The following is a 16,763-nucleotide window of genomic DNA, read 5'->3' as shown; positions in this document are numbered from 1 at the left end:
AGCAGTGCCATGGGCAGATGAGGCTGTGCAACAGCTTTCCACACTAGCACCTTCTGGCTGCCAGCTATCTGCAGACGTTCGCACTTTCGGAGCAGGGCTGCGAAAGGAGCCTGGCTGGGACACCAACTTTCCCAGGCTACGTTTGAAGTATGAGGTGGCAAGACAAGCAAGTAGCCCCATTCCCTGTGCCTCTGTGCGAGCACTGCCATGGGCAGATGAGGCTGAGCAACAGCTTTCCAGGCTAGCCCCTTCTGGCTGCCAGCTATCTGCAGACGTTCGCATTTTCGGGGCAGGGCTGCGAAAGGAGCCTGGCTGGGACACGAACTTTCCCAGGCTACGTTTGAAGTTTGAGGTGGCAAGACAAGCAAGGAGACCCAGTCTCTGTGCCTCTGTGCGAGCAGTGTCGTGGGCAGATGAGCCTGAGCAACAGCTTTCCAGGCTAGCACCTTCTGGCTGCCAGCTATCTGCAGACGTTCGCACTTTCGGAGCAGGGCTGTGATAGAAGTCTGGCAGGGACACCACCATTCCCAGCATGCGTTTGAGGTTTCAAGTGGCAAGATAAGCAAGCAGCCCCAGTCTCTGTGCCTCTGTGCGAGCAGTGCCATGGGCAGATGAGGCTGAGCAACAGCTTTCCACACTAGCACCTTCTGGCTGCCAGCTATCTGCAGACGTTCGCATTTCAAGAGCAGGGCTGCGAAAGGAGCCTAGCAGGTACACCATCTTTCCCAGGCTACGTTTGAAGTTTGAGGTGGCAAGACAAGCAAGGAGCCCCAGTCTCTGTGCCTCTGTGCGAGCAGTGTCGTGGGCAGATGAGCCTGAGCAACAGCTTTCCAGGCTAGCCCCTTCTGCCTGCCAGCTATCTGCAGACGTTCGCATTTTCGGAGCAGGTCTGCCGCAGGCTCCTGGCACAGACACCAAGAGCTACGTTTGAAATTTGAGGTGGCAAGACAAGCATGCAGCCCCATTCTCTGTGCCTCTGTGCGAGCACTGCCATGGGCAGATGAGGCTGAGCAACAGCTTTCCAGGCTAGCACCTTCTGCCTGCCAGCTATCTGCAGACGTTCGCATTTTCGGGGCAGGGCTGCGAAAGGAGCCTGGCTGGACACGAACTTTCCCAGGCTACGTTTGACGTTTGAGGTGGCAAGACAAGCAAGCAGCCCCATTCTCTGTGCCTCTGTGCGAGCAGTGCCATGGGCAGATGAGGCTGAGCAACAGCTTTCCAGGCTAGCCCCTTCTGGCTGCCAGCTATCTGCAGACGTTCGCATTTCAAGAGCAGGGCTGCGAAAGGAGCCTAGCAGGTACACCATCTTTCCCAGGCTACGTTTGAAGTTTGAGGTGGCAAGACAAGCAAGGAGCCCCATTCTCTGTGCCTCTCTGCGAGCAGTGCCGTGGGCAGATGAGGCTGAGCAACAGCTTTCCAGGCTAGCACCTTCTGGCTGCCAGCTATCTGCAGACGTTCGCACTTTCGGAGCAGGGCTGTGATAGGAGCCTGGCAGGGACACCACCATTCCCAGAATGCGTTTGAAGTTTCAAGTGGCAAGTTAAGGAAGCAGCCCCATTCTCTGTGCCTCTATTCGAACAGTGCCATGGGCAGATGAGGCTGAGCAACAGCTTTCCAGGCTAGCCCCTTCTGGCTGCCAGCTATCTGCAGACGTTCGTATTTTCAGAGCAGGGCTGACGCAGGCTCCTTTCACAGACACCAAGTGCTACGTTTGAAATTTGAGGTGGCAAGACAAGCAAGCAGACCCAGTCTCTGTGCCTCTCTGCGAGCACTGCCATGGGCAGATGAGGCTGAGCAACAGCTTTCCACACTAGCACCTTCTGGCTGCCAGCTATCTGCAGACTTTCACATTTTCGGGGCAGGGCTGACTCAGGCTCCTGGCAGAGACCACAAGAGCTACGTTTGAAGTTTGAGGTGGCAAGACAAGCAAGCAGCCCCAGTCTCTGTGCCTCTGTGCGAGCACTGCCATGGGCAGATGAGGCTGAGCAACAGCTTTCCAGGCTAGCACCTTCTGACTGCCAGCTATCTGCAGACGTTCGCAATTTCGGAGCAGGGCTGTGATAGGACCCTTACAGGGACACCACCATTCCCAGCATGCGTTTGAGGTTTCAAGTGGCAAGATAGGCAAGCAGCCCCATTCTCTGTGCCTCTATGCGAGCAGTGCCATGGGCAGATGAGGCTGAGCAACAGCTTTCCAGGCTAGCCCCTTCTGCCTGCCAGCTATCTGCCGACGTTCGCATTTCAAGAGCAGGGCTGCGAAAGGAGCCTAGCAGGTACACCATCTTTCCCAGGCTACGTTTGAAGTTTGAGGTGGCAAGACAAGCAAGCAGCCCCAGTCTCTGTGCCTCTGTGCGAGCAGTGCCGTGGGCAGATGAGGCTGAGCAACAGCATTCCAGGCTAGCCCCTTCTGCCTGGCAGCTATCTGCAGACGTTCGTATTTTCAGAGCAGGGCTGCCGCAGTCTCCTTTCACAGACACCAAGTGCTACGTTTGAAATTTGAGGTGGCAAGACAAGCAAGCAGCCCCATTCTCTGTGCCTCTCTGCGAGCACTGCCATGGGCAGATGAGGCTGAGCAACAGCTTTCCAGGCTAGCCCCTTCTGGCTGCCAGCTATCTGCAGACGTTCGCATTTTCGGGGCAGGGCTGCGAAAGGAGCCTGGCTGGGACACGAACTTTCCCAGGCTACGTTTGAAGTTTGAGGTGGCAAGACAAGCAAGCAGCCCCAGTCTCTGTGCCTCTGTGCGAGCAGTGTCGTGGGCAGATGAGCCTGAGCAACAGCTTTCCAGGCTAGCACCTTCTGGCTGCCAGCTATCTGCAGACGTTCGCACTTTCGGAGCAGGGCTGTGATAGAAGCCTGGCAGGGACACCACCATTCCCAGCATGCGTTTGAGGTTTCAAGTGGCAAGATAAGCAAGCAGCCCCAGTCTCTGTGCCTCTGTGCGAGCAGTGCCATGGGCAGATGAGGCTGAGCAACAGCTTTCCACACTAGCACCTTCTGGCTGCCAGCTATCTGCAGACGTTCGCATTTCAAGAGCAGGGCTGCGAAAGGAGCCTAGCAGGTACACCATCTTTCCCAGGCTACGTTTGAAGTTTGAGGTGGCAAGACAAGCAAGGAGCCCCAGTCTCTGTGCCTCTGTGCGAGCAGTGTCGTGGGCAGATGAGCCTGAGCAACAGCTTTCCAGGCTAGCCCCTTCTGCCTGCCAGCTATCTGCAGACGTTCGCATTTTCGGAGCAGGTCTGCCGCAGGCTCCTGGCACAGACACCAAGAGCTACGTTTGAAATTTGAGGTGGCAAGACAAGCATGCAGCCCCATTCTCTGTGCCTCTGTGCGAGCACTGCCATGGGCAGATGAGGCTGAGCAACAGCTTTCCAGGCTAGCCCCTTCTGCCTGCCAGCTATCTGCAGACGTTCGCATTTTCGGGGCAGGGCTGCGAAAGAAGCCTGGCTGGACACGAACTTTCCCAGGCTACGTTTGAAGTTTGAGGTGGCAAGACAAGCAAGCAGCCCCATTCTCTGTGCCTCTGTGCGAGCAGTGCCATGGGCAGATGAGGCTGAGCAACAGCTTTCCAGGCTAGCCCCTTCTGGCTGCCAGCTATCTGCAGACGTTCGCATTTCAAGAGCAGGGCTGCGAAAGGAGCCTAGCAGGTACACCATCTTTCCCAGGCTACGTTTGAAGTTTGAGGTGGCAAGACAAGCAAGGAGCCCCATACTCTGTGCCTCTCTGCGAGCAGTGCCGTGGGCAGATGAGGCTGAGCAACAGCTTTCCAGGCTAGCCCCTTCTGCCTGCCAGCTATCTGCAGACGTTCGCATTTTCGGAGCAGGGCTGACGCAGGCTCCTGGCACAGACCACAAGAGCTACGTTTGAAGTTTGAGGTGGCTAGACAAGCAAGCAGACCCAGTCTCTGTGCCTCTGTGCGAGCACTGCCATGGGCAGATGAGGCTGAGCAACAGCTTTCCAGGCTAGCACCTTCTGGCTGCCAGCTATCTGCAGACGTTCGCACTTTCGGAGCAGGGCTGTGATAGGAGCCTGGCAGGGACACCACCATTCCCAGAATGCGTTTGAAGTTTCAAGTGGCAAGTTAAGGAAGCAACCCCATTCTCTGTGCCTCTATGCGAACAGTGCCATGGGCAGATGAGGCTGAGCAACAGCTTTCCACACTAGCACCTTCTGGCTGCCAGCTATCTGCAGACGTTCGCATTTCAAGAGCAGGGCTGCGAAAGGAGCCTAGCAGGTACACCATCTTTCCCAGGCTACGTTTGAAGTTTGAGGTGGCAAGACAAGCAAGGAGCCCCATTCTCTGTGCCTCTCTGCGAGCAGTGCCGTGGGCAGATGAGGCTGAGCAACAGCTTTCCAGGCTAGCCCCTTCTGCCTGCCAGCTATCTGCAGACGTTCGCATTTTCGGAGCAGGGCTGACGCAGGCTCCTGGCACAGACCACAAGAGCTACGTTTGAAGTTTGAGGTGGCAAGATAAGCAAGCAGCCCCAGTATCTGTGCCTCTGTGCGAGCACTGCCATGGGCAGATGAGGCTGAGCAACAGCTTTCCAGGCTAGCACCTTCTGGCTGCCAGCTATCAGCAGACGTTCGCACTTTCGGAGCAGGGCTGCGAAAGGAGCCTGGCTGGGACACCAACTTTCCCAGGCTACGTTTGAAGTATGAGGTGGCAAGACAAGCAAGTAGCCCCATTCCCTGTGCCTCTGTGCGAGCAGTGCCATGGGCAGATGAGGCTGAGCAACAGCTTTCCAGGATAGCCCTTTCTGGCTGCCAGCTATCTGCAGACGTTCGCACTATCGGAGCAGGGCTGTGATAGGAGCCAGGCTGGGACACCACCATTCCCAGCATGCGTTTGAAGTTTCAAGTGGCAAGATAAGCAAGCAGCCCCATTCTCTGTGCCTCTATGCAAACAGTGCCATTGGCAGATGAGGCTGAGCAACAGCTTTCCAGGCTAGCCCCTTCTGGCTGCCAGCTATCTGCCGACGTTCGCATTTCAAGACCAGGGTTGCGAAAGGAGCCTAGCAGGTACACCATCTTTCCCAGGCTACGTTTGAAGTTTGAGGTGGCAAGACAAGCAAGGAGCCCCATTCTATGTGCCTCTGTGCGAGCAGTGTCGTGGGCAGATGAGCCTGAGCAACAGCTTTCCAGGCTAGCACCTTCTGGCTGCCAGCTATCTGCAGACGTTCGCACTTTCGGAGCAGGGCTGTGATAGGAGCCTGGCAGGGACACCACCATTCCCAGCATGCGTTTGAGGTTTCAAGTGGCAAGATAAGCAAGCAGCCCCAGTATCTGTGCCTCTGTGCGAGCAGTGCCATGGGCAGATGAGGCTGAGCAACAGCTTTCCACACTAGCACCTTCTGGCTGCAAGCTATCTGCAGACGTTCGCACTTTCGGAGCAGGGCTGTGATAGGAGCCTGGCAGGGACACCAACTTTCCCAGGCTACGTTTGAAGTATGAGGTGGCAAGACAAGCAAGTAGCCCCATTCCCTGTGCCTCTGTGCGAGCAGTGCCATGGGCAGATGAGGCTGAGCAACAGCTTTCCACGCTAGCACCTTCTGGCTGCCAGCTATCTGCAGACGTTCTCATTTCAAGAGCAGGGCTGCGAAAGGAGCCTAGCAGGTACACCATCTTTCCCAGGCTACGTTTGAAGTTTGAGGTGGGAAGACAAGCAAGCAGCCCCATTCTCTGTGCCTCTGTGCGAGCAGTGCCATGGGCAGATGAGGCTGAGCAACAGCATTCCAGGCTAGCCCCTTCTGGCTGCCAGCTATCTGCAGACGTTCGTATTTTCAGAGCAGGGCTGCCGCAGGCTCCTTTCACAGACACCAAGTGCTACGTTTGAAATTTGAGGTGGCAAGACAAGCAAGCAGCCCCATTCTCTGTGCCTCTCTGCGAGCACTGCCATGGGCAGATGAGGCTGAGCAAGAGCTTTCCAGGCTAGCCCCTTCTGGCTGCCAGCTATCTGCAGACGTTCGCATTTTCGGGGCAGGGCTGCGAAAGGAGCCTGGCTGGGACACGAACTTTCCCAGGCTACGTTTGAAGTTTGAGGTGGCAAGACAAGCAAGGAGCCCCAGTCTCTGTGCCTCTGTGCGAGCAGTGTCGTGGGCAGATGAGCCTGAGCGACAGCTTTCCAGGCTAGCACCTTCTGGCTGCCAGCTATCTGCAGACGTTCGCACTTTCGGAGCAGGGCTGTGATAGAAGCCTGGCAGGGACACCACCATTCCCAGCATGCGTTTGAGGTTTCAAGTGGCAAGATAAGCAAGCAGCCCCAGTCTCTGTGCCTCTGTGCGAGCAGTGCCATGGGCAGATGAGGCTGAGCAACAGCTTTCCAGGCTAGCCCCTTCTGGCTGCCAGCTATCTGCAGACGTTCGCATTTCAAGAGCAGGGCTGCGAAAGGAGCCTAGCAGGTACACCATCTTTCCCAGGCTACGTTTGAAGTTTGAGGTGGCAAGACAAGCAAGGAGCCCCATTCTCTGTGCCTCCGTGCGAGCAGTGCCGTGGGCAGATGAGGCTGAGCAACAGCTTTCCAGGATAGCCCCTTCTGCCTGCCAGCTATCTGCAGACGTTCGCATTTTCGGAGCAGGGCTGACGCAGGCTCCTGGCACAGACCACAAGAGCTACGTTTGAAGTTTGAGGTGGCAAGATAAGCAAGCAGCCCCAGTATCTGTGCCTCTGTACGAGCACTGCCATGGGCAGATGAGGCTGAGCAACAGCTTTCCAGGCTAGCCCCTTCTGGCTGCCAGCTATCTGCAGACGTTCGCATTTCAAGAGCAGGGCTTCGAAAGGAGCCTGGCTGGGACACCAACTTTCCCAGGCTACGTTTGAAGTATGAGGTGGCAAGACAAGCAAGTAGCCCCATTCCCTGTGCCTCTGTGCGAGCAGTGCCATGGGCAGATGAGGCTGAGCAACAGCTTTCCAGGATAGCCCTTTCTGGCTGCCAGCTATCTGCAGACGTTCGCACTATCGGAGCAGGGCTGTGATAGGAGCCAGGCTGGGACACCACCATTCCCAGCATGCGTTTGAAGTTTCAAGTGGCAAGACAAGCAAGCAGACCCAGTCTCTGTGCCTCTATGCGAACAGTGCCATTGGCAGATGAGGCTGAGCAACAGCTTTCCAGGCTAGCCCCTTCGGGCTGAGAGCTATCTGCCGACGTTCGCATTTCAAGACCAGGGCTGCGAAAGGAGCCTCGCAGGTACACCATCTTTCCCAGGCTACGTTTGAAGTTTGAGGTGGCAAGACAAGCAAGGAGCCCCATTCTATGTGCCTCTGTGCGAGCAGTGTCGTGGGCAGATGAGCCTGAGCAACAGCTTTCCAGGCTAGCACCTTCTGGCTGCCAGCTATGTGCAGACGTTCGCACTTTCGGAGCAGGGCTGTGATAGGAGCCTGGCAGGGACACCACCATTCCCAGCATGCGTTTGAGGTTTCAAGTGGCAAGATAAGCAAGCAGCCCCAGTATCTGTGCCTCTGTGCGAGCAGTGCCATGGGCAGATGAGGCTGAGCAACAGCTTTCCACGCTAGCACCTTCTGGCTGCCAGCTATCTGCAGACGTTCGCACTTTCGGAGCAGGGCTGCGAAAGGAGCCTGGCTGGGACACCAACTTTCCCAGGCTACGTTTGAAGTATGAGGTGGCAAGACAAGCAAGTAGCCCCATTCCCTGTGCCTCTGTGCGAGCACTGCCATGGGCAGATGAGGCTGAGCAACAGCTTTCCACGCTAGCACCTTCTGGCTGCCAGCTATCTGCAGACGTTCTCATTTCAAGAGCAGGGCTGCGAAAGGAGCCTAGCAGGTACACCATCTTTCCCAGGCTACGTTTGAAGTTTGAGGTGGCAAGACAAGCAAGCAGCCCCATTCTCTGTGCCTCTGTGCGAGCAGTGCCATGGGCAGATGAGGCTGAGCAACAGCTTTCCAGGATAGCCCCTTCTGGCTGCCAGCTATCTGCAGACGTTCGTATTTTCAGAGCAGGGCTGCCGCAGGCTCCTTTCACAGACACCAAGTGCTACGTTTGAAATTTGAGGTGGCAAGACAAGCAAGCAGCCCCATTCTCTGTGCCTCTCTGCGAGCACTGCCATGGGCAGATGAGGCTGAGCAAGAGCTTTCCAGGCTAGCCCCTTCTGGCTGCCAGCTATCTGCAGACGTTCGCATTTTCGGGGCAGGGCTGCGAAAGGAGCCTGGCTGGGACACGAACTTTCCCAGGCTACGTTTGAAGTTTGAGGTGGCAAGACAAGCAAGGAGCCCCAGTCTCTGTGCCTCTGTGCGAGCAGTGTCGTGGGCAGATGAGCCTGAGCGACAGCTTTCCAGGCTAGCACCTTCTGGCTGCCAGCTATCTGCAGACGTTCGCACTTTCGGAGCAGGGCTGTGATAGAAGCCTGGCAGGGACACCACCATTCCCAGCATGCGTTTGAGGTTTCAAGTGGCAAGATAAGCAAGCAGCCCCAGTCTCTGTGCCTCTGTGCGAGCAGTGCCATGGGCAGATGAGGCTGAGCAACAGCTTTCCAGGCTAGCCCCTTCTGGCTGCCAGCTATCTGCAGACGTTCGCATTTCAAGAGCAGGGCTGCGAAAGGAGCCTAGCAGGTACACCATCTTTCCCAGGCTACGTTTGAAGTTTGAGGTGGCAAGACAAGCAAGGAGCCCCAATCTCTGTGCCTCTGTGCGAGCAGTGTCGTGGGCAGATGAGCCTGAGCAACAGCTTTCCAGGCTAGCCCCTTCTGCCTGCCAGCTATCTGCAGACGTTCGCATTTTCGGAGCAGGTCTGCCGCAGGCTCCTGGCACAGACACCAAGAGCTACGTTTGAAATTTGAGGTGGCAAGACAAGCATGCAGCCCCATTCTCTGTGCCTCTGTGCGAGCACTGCCATGGGCAGATGAGGCTGAGCAACAGCTTTCCAGGCTAGCCCCTTCTGCCTGCCAGCTATCTGCAGACGTTCGCATTTTCGGGGCAGGGCTGCGAAAGGAGCCTGGCAGGGACACCACCATTCCCAGAATGCGTTTGAACTTTCAAGTGGCAAGTTAAGGAAGCAGCCCCATTCTCTGTGCCTCTGTGCGAGCAGTGTCGTGGGCAGATGAGGCTGAGCAACAGCTGTCCAGGCTAGCCCCTTCTGCCTGCCAGCTATCTGCAGACGTTCGCATTTCAAGAGCAGGGCTGCGAAAGGAGCCTAGCAGGTACACCCTCTTTCCCAGGCTACGTTTGAAGTTTGAGGTGGCAAGACAAGCAAGTAGCCCCATTCCCTGTGCCTCTGTGCGAGCACTGCCATGGGCAGATGAGGCTGAGCAACAGCTTTCCAGGCTAGCCCCTTCTGCCTGCCAGCTATCTGCAGACGTTCGCATTTTCGGAGCAGGGCTGCCGGAGGCTCCCGGCACGGACCCCAAGAGCTAAGTTTGAAGTTTGAAGTGGCAAGACAAGCAAGCAGACCCAGTCTCTGTGCCTCTGTGCGAGCACTGCCATGGGCAGATGAGGCTGAGCAACAGCTTTCCAGGCTAGCACCTTCTGGCTGCCAGCTATCTGCAGACGTTCGCACTTTCGGAGCAGGGCTGCGAAAGGAGCCTGGCTGGGACACCAACTTTCCCAGGCTACGTTTGAAGTATGAGGTGGCAAGACAAGCAAGCAGCCCCATTCTCTGTGCCTCTGTGCGAGCAGTGCCATGGGCAGATGAGGCTGAGCAACAGCTTTCCACACTAGAACCTTCTGGCTGCCAGCTATCTGCAGACGTTCGCACTTTCGGAGCAGGGCTGCGAAAGGACCCTGGCTGGGACACCAACTTTCCCAGGCTACGTTTGAAGTATGAGGTGGCAAGACAAGCAAGTAGCCCCATTCCCTGTGCCTCTGTGCGAGCACTGCCATGGGCAGATGAGGCTGAGCAACAGCTTTCCACGCTAGCACCTTCTGGCTGCCAGCTATCTGCAGAAGTTCTCATTTCAAGAGCAGGGCTGTGAAAGGAGCCTAGCAGGTACACCATCTTTCCCAGGCTACGTTTGAAGTTTGAGGTGGCAAGACAAGCAAGGAGCCCCATTCTCTGTGCCTCTGTGCGAGCAGTGCCATGGGAAGATGAGGCTGAGCAACAGCTTTCCAGGCTAGCCCCTTCTGCCTGCCAGCTATCTGCAGACGTTCGCATTTTCGGGGCAGGGCTGCGAAAGGAGCCTGGCTGGACACGAACTTTCCCAGGCTACGTTTGAAGTTTGAGGTGGCAAGACAAGCAAGCAGCCCCATTCTCTGTGCCTCTCTGCGAGCAGTGTCGTGGGCAGATGAGGCTGAGCAACAGCTTTCCAGGCTAGCCCCTTCTGGCTGCCAGCTATCTGCAGACGTTCGCATTTCAAGAGCAGGGCTGCGAAAGGAGCCTAGCAGGTACACCATCTTTCCCAGGCTACGTTTGAAGTTTGAGGTGGCAAGACAAGCAAGGAGCCCCATTCTCTGTGCCTCTGTGCGAACAGTGCCGTGGGCAGATGAGGCTGAGCAACAGCTTTCCAGGCTAGCCCCTTCTGCCTGCCAGCTATCTGCCGACGTTCGCATTTTCGGAGCAGGGCTGACGCAGGCTCCTGGCACAGACCACAAGAGCTACGTTTGAAGTTTGAAGTGGCAAGACAAGCAAGCAGACCCAGTCTCTGTGCCTCTGTGCGAGCACTGCCATGGGCAGATGAGCCTGAGCAACAGCTTTCCAGGCTAGCACTTTCTGGCTGCCAGCTATCTGCAGACGTTCGCACTTTCGGAGCAGGGCTGCGAAAGGAGCCTGGCTGGGACACCAACTTTCCCAGGCTACGTTTGAAGTATGAGGTGGCAAGACAAGCAAATAGCCCCATTCCCTGTGCCTCTGTGCGAGCAGTGCCATGGGCAGATGAGGCTGAGCAACAGCTTTCCAGGATAGCCCTTTCTGGCTGCCAGCTATCTGCAGACGTTCGCACTATCGGAGCAGGGCTGTGATAGGAGCCTGGCTGGGACACCACCATTCCCAGCATGCGTTTGAAGTTTCAAGTGGCAAGATACGCAAGCAGCCCCATTCTCTGTGCCTCTATGCGAACAGTGCCATTGGCAGATGAGGCTGAGCAACAGCTTTCCAGGCTAGCCCCTTCTGGCTGCCAGCTATCTGCCGACGTTCGCATTTCAAGACCAGGGCTGCGAAAGGAGCCTATCAGGTACACCATCTTTCCCAGGCTACGTTTGAAGTTTGAGGTGGCAAGACAAGCAAGGAGCCCCATTCTATGTGCCTCTGTGCGAGCAGTGTCGTGGGCAGATGAGCCTGAGCAACAGCTTTCCAGGCTAGCACCTTCTGGCTGCCAGCTATCTGCAGACGTTCGCACTTTCGGAGCAGGGCTGTGATAGGAGCCTGGCAGGGACACCACCATTCCCAGCATGCGTTTGAGGTTTCAAGTGGCAAGATAAGCAAGCAGCCCCAGTATCTGTGCCTCTGTGCGAGCAGTGCCATGGGCAGATGAGGCTGAGCAACAGCTTTCCACACTAGCACCTTCTGGCTGCCAGCTATCTGCAGACGTTCGCACTTTCGGAGCAGGGCTGCGAAAGGACCCTGGCTGGGACACCAACTTTCCCAGGCTACGTTTGAAGTATGAGGTGGCAAGACAAGCAAGTAGCCCCATTCCCTGTGCCTCTGTGCGAGCACTGCCATGGGCAGATGAGGCTGAGCAACAGCTTTCCACGCTAGCACCTTCTGGCTGCCAGCTATCTGCAGACGTTCTCATTTCAAGAGCAGGGCTGCGAAAGGAGCCTAGCAGGTACACCATCTTTCCCAGGCTACGTTTGAAGTTTGAGGTGGCAAGACAAGCAAGGAGCCCCATTCTCTGTGCCTCTGTGCGAGCAGTGCCATGGGCAGATGAGGCTGAGCAACAGCTTTCCAGGCTAGCCCCTTCTGCCTGCCAGCTATCTGCAGACGTTCGCATTTTCGGGGCAGGGCTGCGAAAGGAGCCTGGCTGGACACGAACTTTCCCAGGCTACGTTTGAAGTTTGAGGTGGCAAGACAAGCAAGCAGCCCCATTCTCTGTGCCTCTGTGCGAGCAGTGCCATGGGCAGATGAGGCTGAGCAACAGCTTTCCAGACTAGCCCCTTCTGGCTGCCAGCTGTCTGCAGACGTTCGCATTTCAAGAGCAGGGCTGCGAAAAGAGCCTAGCAGGTACACCATCTTTCCCAGGCTACGTTTGAAGTTTGAGGTGGCAAGACAAGCAAGGAGACCCATTCTCTGTGCCTCTGTGCGAGCAGTGCCATGGGCAGATGAGGCTGAGCAACAGCTTTCCAGGCTAGCCCCTTCTGCCTGCCAGCTATCTGCAGACGTTCGCATTTTCGGGGCAGGGCTGCGAAAGGAGCCTGGCTGGACACGAACTTTCCCAGGCTACGTTTGAAGTTTGAGGTGGCAAGACAAGCAAGCAGCCCCATTCTCTGTGCCTCTCTGCGAGCAGTGTCGTGGGCAGATGAGGCTGAGCAACAGCTTTCCAGGCTAGCCCCTTCTGCCTGCCAGCTATCTGCAGACGTTCGCATTTTCGGAGCAGGTCTGCCGCAGGCTCCTGGCACAGACACCAAGAGCTACGTTTGAAATTTGAGGTGGCAAGACAAGCATGCAGCCCCATTCTCTGTGCCTCTGTGCGAGCACTGCCATGGGCAGATGAGGCTGAGCAACAGCTTTCCAGGCTAGCCCCTTCTGCCTGCCAGCTATCTGCAGACGTTCGCATTTTCGGGGCAGGGCTGCGAAAGGAGCCTGGCAGGGACACCACCATTCCCAGAATGCGTTTGAACTTTCAAGTGGCAAGTTAAGGAAGCAGCCCCATTCTCTGTGCCTCTGTGCGAGCAGTGTCGTGGGCAGATGAGGCTGAGCAACAGCTGTCCAGGCTAGCCCCTTCTGCCTGCCAGCTATCTGCAGACGTTCGCATTTCAAGAGCAGGGCTGCGAAAGGAGCCTAGCAGGTACACCATCTTTCCCAGGCTACGTTTGAAGTTTGAGGTGGCAAGACAAGCAAGGAGCCCCAATCTCTGTGCCTCTGTGCGAGCAGTGTCGTGGGCAGATGAGCCTGAGCAACAGCTTTCCAGGCTAGCCCCTTCTGCCTGCCAGCTATCTGCAGACGTTCGCATTTTCGGAGCAGGTCTGCCGCAGGCTCCTGGCACAGACACCAAGAGCTACGTTTGAAATTTGAGGTGGCAAGACAAGCATGCAGCCCCATTCTCTGTGCCTCTGTGCGAGCACTGCCATGGGCAGATGAGGCTGAGCAACAGCTTTCCAGGCTAGCCCCTTCTGCCTGCCAGCTATCTGCAGACGTTCGCATTTTCGGGGCAGGGCTGCGAGAGGAGCCTGGCAGGGACACCACCATTCCCAGAATGGGTTTGAACTTTCAAGTGGCAAGTTAAGGAAGCAGCCCCATTCTCTGTGCCTCTGTGCGAGCAGTGTCGTGGGCAGATGAGGCTGAGCAACAGCTGTCCAGGCTAGCCCCTTCTGCCTGCCAGCTATCTGCAGACGTTCGCATTTCAAGAGCAGGGCTGCGAAAGGAGCCTAGCAGGTACACCCTCTTTCCCAGGCTACGTTTGAAGTTTGAGGTGGCAAGACAAGCAAGTAGCCCCATTCCCTGTGCCTCTGTGCGAGCACTGCCATGGGCAGATGAGGCTGAGCAACAGCTTTCCAGGCTAGCCCCTTCTGCCTGCCAGCTATCTGCAGACGTTCGCATTTTCGGAGCAGGGCTGCCGGAGGCTCCCGGCACGGACCCCAAGAGCTAAGTTTGAAGTTTGAAGTGGCAAGACAAGCAAGCAGACCCAGTCTCTGTGCCTCTGTGCGAGCACTGCCATGGGCAGATGAGGCTGAGCAACAGCTTTCCAGGCTAGCACCTTCTGGCTGCCAGCTATCTGCAGACGTTCGCACTTTCGGAGCAGGGCTGCGAAAGGAGCCTGGCTGGGACACCAACTTTCCCAGGCTACGTTTGAAGTATGAGGTGGCAAGACAAGCAAGTAGCCCCATTCCCTGTGCCTCTGTGCGAGCAGTGCCATGGGCAGATGAGGCTGAGCAACAGCTTTCCACACTAGAACCTTCTGGCTGCCAGCTATCTGCAGACGTTCGCACTTTCGGAGCAGGGCTGCGAAAGGACCCTGGCTGGGACACCAACTTTCCCAGGCTACGTTTGAAGTATGAGGTGGCAAGACAAGCAAGTAGCCCCATTCCCTGTGCCTCTGTGCGAGCACTGCCATGGGCAGATGAGGCTGAGCAACAGCTTTCCACGCTAGCACCTTCTGGCTGCCAGCTATCTGCAGAAGTTCTCATTTCAAGAGCAGGGCTGCGAAAGGAGCCTAGCAGGTACACCATCTTTCCCAGGCTACGTTTGAAGTTTGAGGTGGCAAGACAAGCAAGGAGCCCCATTCTCTGTGCCTCTGTGCGAGCAGTGCCATGGGAAGATGAGGCTGAGCAACAGCTTTCCAGGCTAGCCCCTTCTGCCTGCCAGCTATCTGCAGACGTTCGCATTTTCGGGGCAGGGCTGCGAAAGGAGCCTGGCTGGACACGAACTTTCCCAGGCTACGTTTGAAGTTTGAGGTGGCAAGACAAGCAAGCAGCCCCATTCTCTGTGCCTCTCTGCGAGCAGTGTCGTGGGCAGATGAGGCTGAGCAACAGCTTTCCAGGCTAGCCCCTTCTGGCTGCCAGCTATCTGCAGACGTTCGCATTTCAAGAGCAGGGCTGCGAAAGGAGCCTAGCAGGTACACCATCTTTCCCAGGCTACGTTTGAAGTTTGAGGTGGCAAGACAAGCAAGGAGCCCCATTCTCTGTGCCTCTGTGCGAACAGTGCCGTGGGCAGATGAGGCTGAGCAACAGCTTTCCAGGCTAGCCCCTTCTGCCTGCCAGCTATCTGCCGACGTTCGCATTTTCGGAGCAGGGCTGACGCAGGCTCCTGGCACAGACCACAAGAGCTACGTTTGAAGTTTGAAGTGGCAAGACAAGCAAGCAGACCCAGTCTCTGTGCCTCTGTGCGAGCACTGCCATGGGCAGATGAGCCTGAGCAACAGCTTTCCAGGCTAGCACTTTCTGGCTGCCAGCTATCTGCAGACGTTCGCACTTTCGGAGCAGGGCTGCGAAAGGAGCCTGGCTGGGACACCAACTTTCCCAGGCTACGTTTGAAGTATGAGGTGGCAAGACAAGCAAATAGCCCCATTCCCTGTGCCTCTGTGCGAGCAGTGCCATGGGCAGATGAGGCTGAGCAACAGCTTTCCAGGATAGCCCTTTCTGGCTGCCAGCTATCTGCAGACGTTCGCACTATCGGAGCAGGGCTGTGATAGGAGCCTGGCTGGGACACCACCATTCCCAGCATGCGTTTGAAGTTTCAAGTGGCAAGATACGCAAGCAGCCCCATTCTCTGTGCCTCTATGCGAACAGAGCCATTGGCAGATGAGGCTGAGCAACAGCTTTCCAGGCTAGCCCCTTCTGGCTGCCAGCTATCTGCCGACGTTCGCATTTCAAGACCAGGGCTGCGAAAGGAGCCTATCAGGTACACCATCTTTCCCAGGCTACGTTTGAAGTTTGAGGTGGCAAGACAAGCAAGGAGCCCCATTCTATGTGCCTCTGTGCGAGCAGTGTCGTGGGCAGATGAGCCTGAGCAACAGCTTTCCAGGCTAGCACCTTCTGGCTGCCAGCTATCTGCAGACGTTCGCACTTTCGGAGCAGGGCTGTGATAGGAGCCTGGCAGGGACACCACCATTCCCAGCATGCGTTTGAGGTTTCAAGTGGCAAGATAAGCAAGCAGCCCCAGTATCTGTGCCTCTGTGCGAGCAGTGCCATGGGCAGATGAGGCTGAGCAACAGCTTTCCACACTAGCACCTTCTGGCTGCCAGCTATCTGCAGACGTTCGCACTTTCGGAGCAGGGCTGCGAAAGGACCCTGGCTGGGACACCAACTTTCCCAGGCTACGTTTGAAGTATGAGGTGGCAAGACAAGCAAGTAGCCCCATTCCCTGTGCCTCTGTGCGAGCACTGCCATGGGCAGATGAGGCTGAGCAACAGCTTTCCACGCTAGCACCTTCTGGCTGCCAGCTATCTGCAGACGTTCTCATTTCAAGAGCAGGGCTGCGAAAGGAGCCTAGCAGGTACACCATCTTTCCCAGGCTACGTTTGAAGTTTGAGGTGGCAAGACAAGCAAGGAGCCCCATTCTCTGTGCCTCTGTGCGAGCAGTGCCATGGGCAGATGAGGCTGAGCAACAGCTTTCCAGGCTAGCCCCTTCTGCCTGCCAGCTATCTGCAGACGTTCGCATTTTCGGGGCAGGGCTGCGAAAGGAGCCTGGCTGGACACGAACTTTCCCAGGCTACGTTTGAAGTTTGAGGTGGCAAGACAAGCAAGCAGCCCCATTCTCTGTGCCTCTGTGCGAGCAGTGCCATGGGCAGATGAGGCTGAGCAACAGCTTTCCAGACTAGCCCCTTCTGGCTGCCAGCTGTCTGCAGACGTTCGCATTTCAAGAGCAGGGCTGCGAAAAGAGCCTAGCAGGTACACCATCTTTCCCAGGCTACGTTTGAAGTTTGAGGTGGCAAGACAAGCAAGGAGACCCATTCTCTGTGCCTCTGTGCGAGCAGTGCCATGGGCAGATGAGGCTGAGCAACAGCTTTCCAGGCTAGCCCCTTCTGCCTGCCAGCTATCTGCAGACGTTCGCATTTTCGGGGCAGGGCTGCGAAAGGAGCCTGGCTGGACACGAACTTTCCCAGGCTACGTTTGAAGTTTGAGGTGGCAAGACAAGCAAGCAGCCCCATTCTCTGTGCCTCTCTGCGAGCAGTGTCGTGGGCAGATGAGGCTGAGCAACAGCTTTCCACGCTAGCCCCTTCTGGCTG

This window comes from Opisthocomus hoazin, chromosome 11 (assembly GCF_030867145.1).
Source record: "Opisthocomus hoazin isolate bOpiHoa1 chromosome 11, bOpiHoa1.hap1, whole genome shotgun sequence".
NCBI classification, from domain to species: domain Eukaryota; kingdom Metazoa; phylum Chordata; class Aves; order Opisthocomiformes; family Opisthocomidae; genus Opisthocomus; species Opisthocomus hoazin.
The sequence above is the reverse complement of the archived record's forward strand: the minus strand, read 5'-3'. Positions refer to the sequence as shown.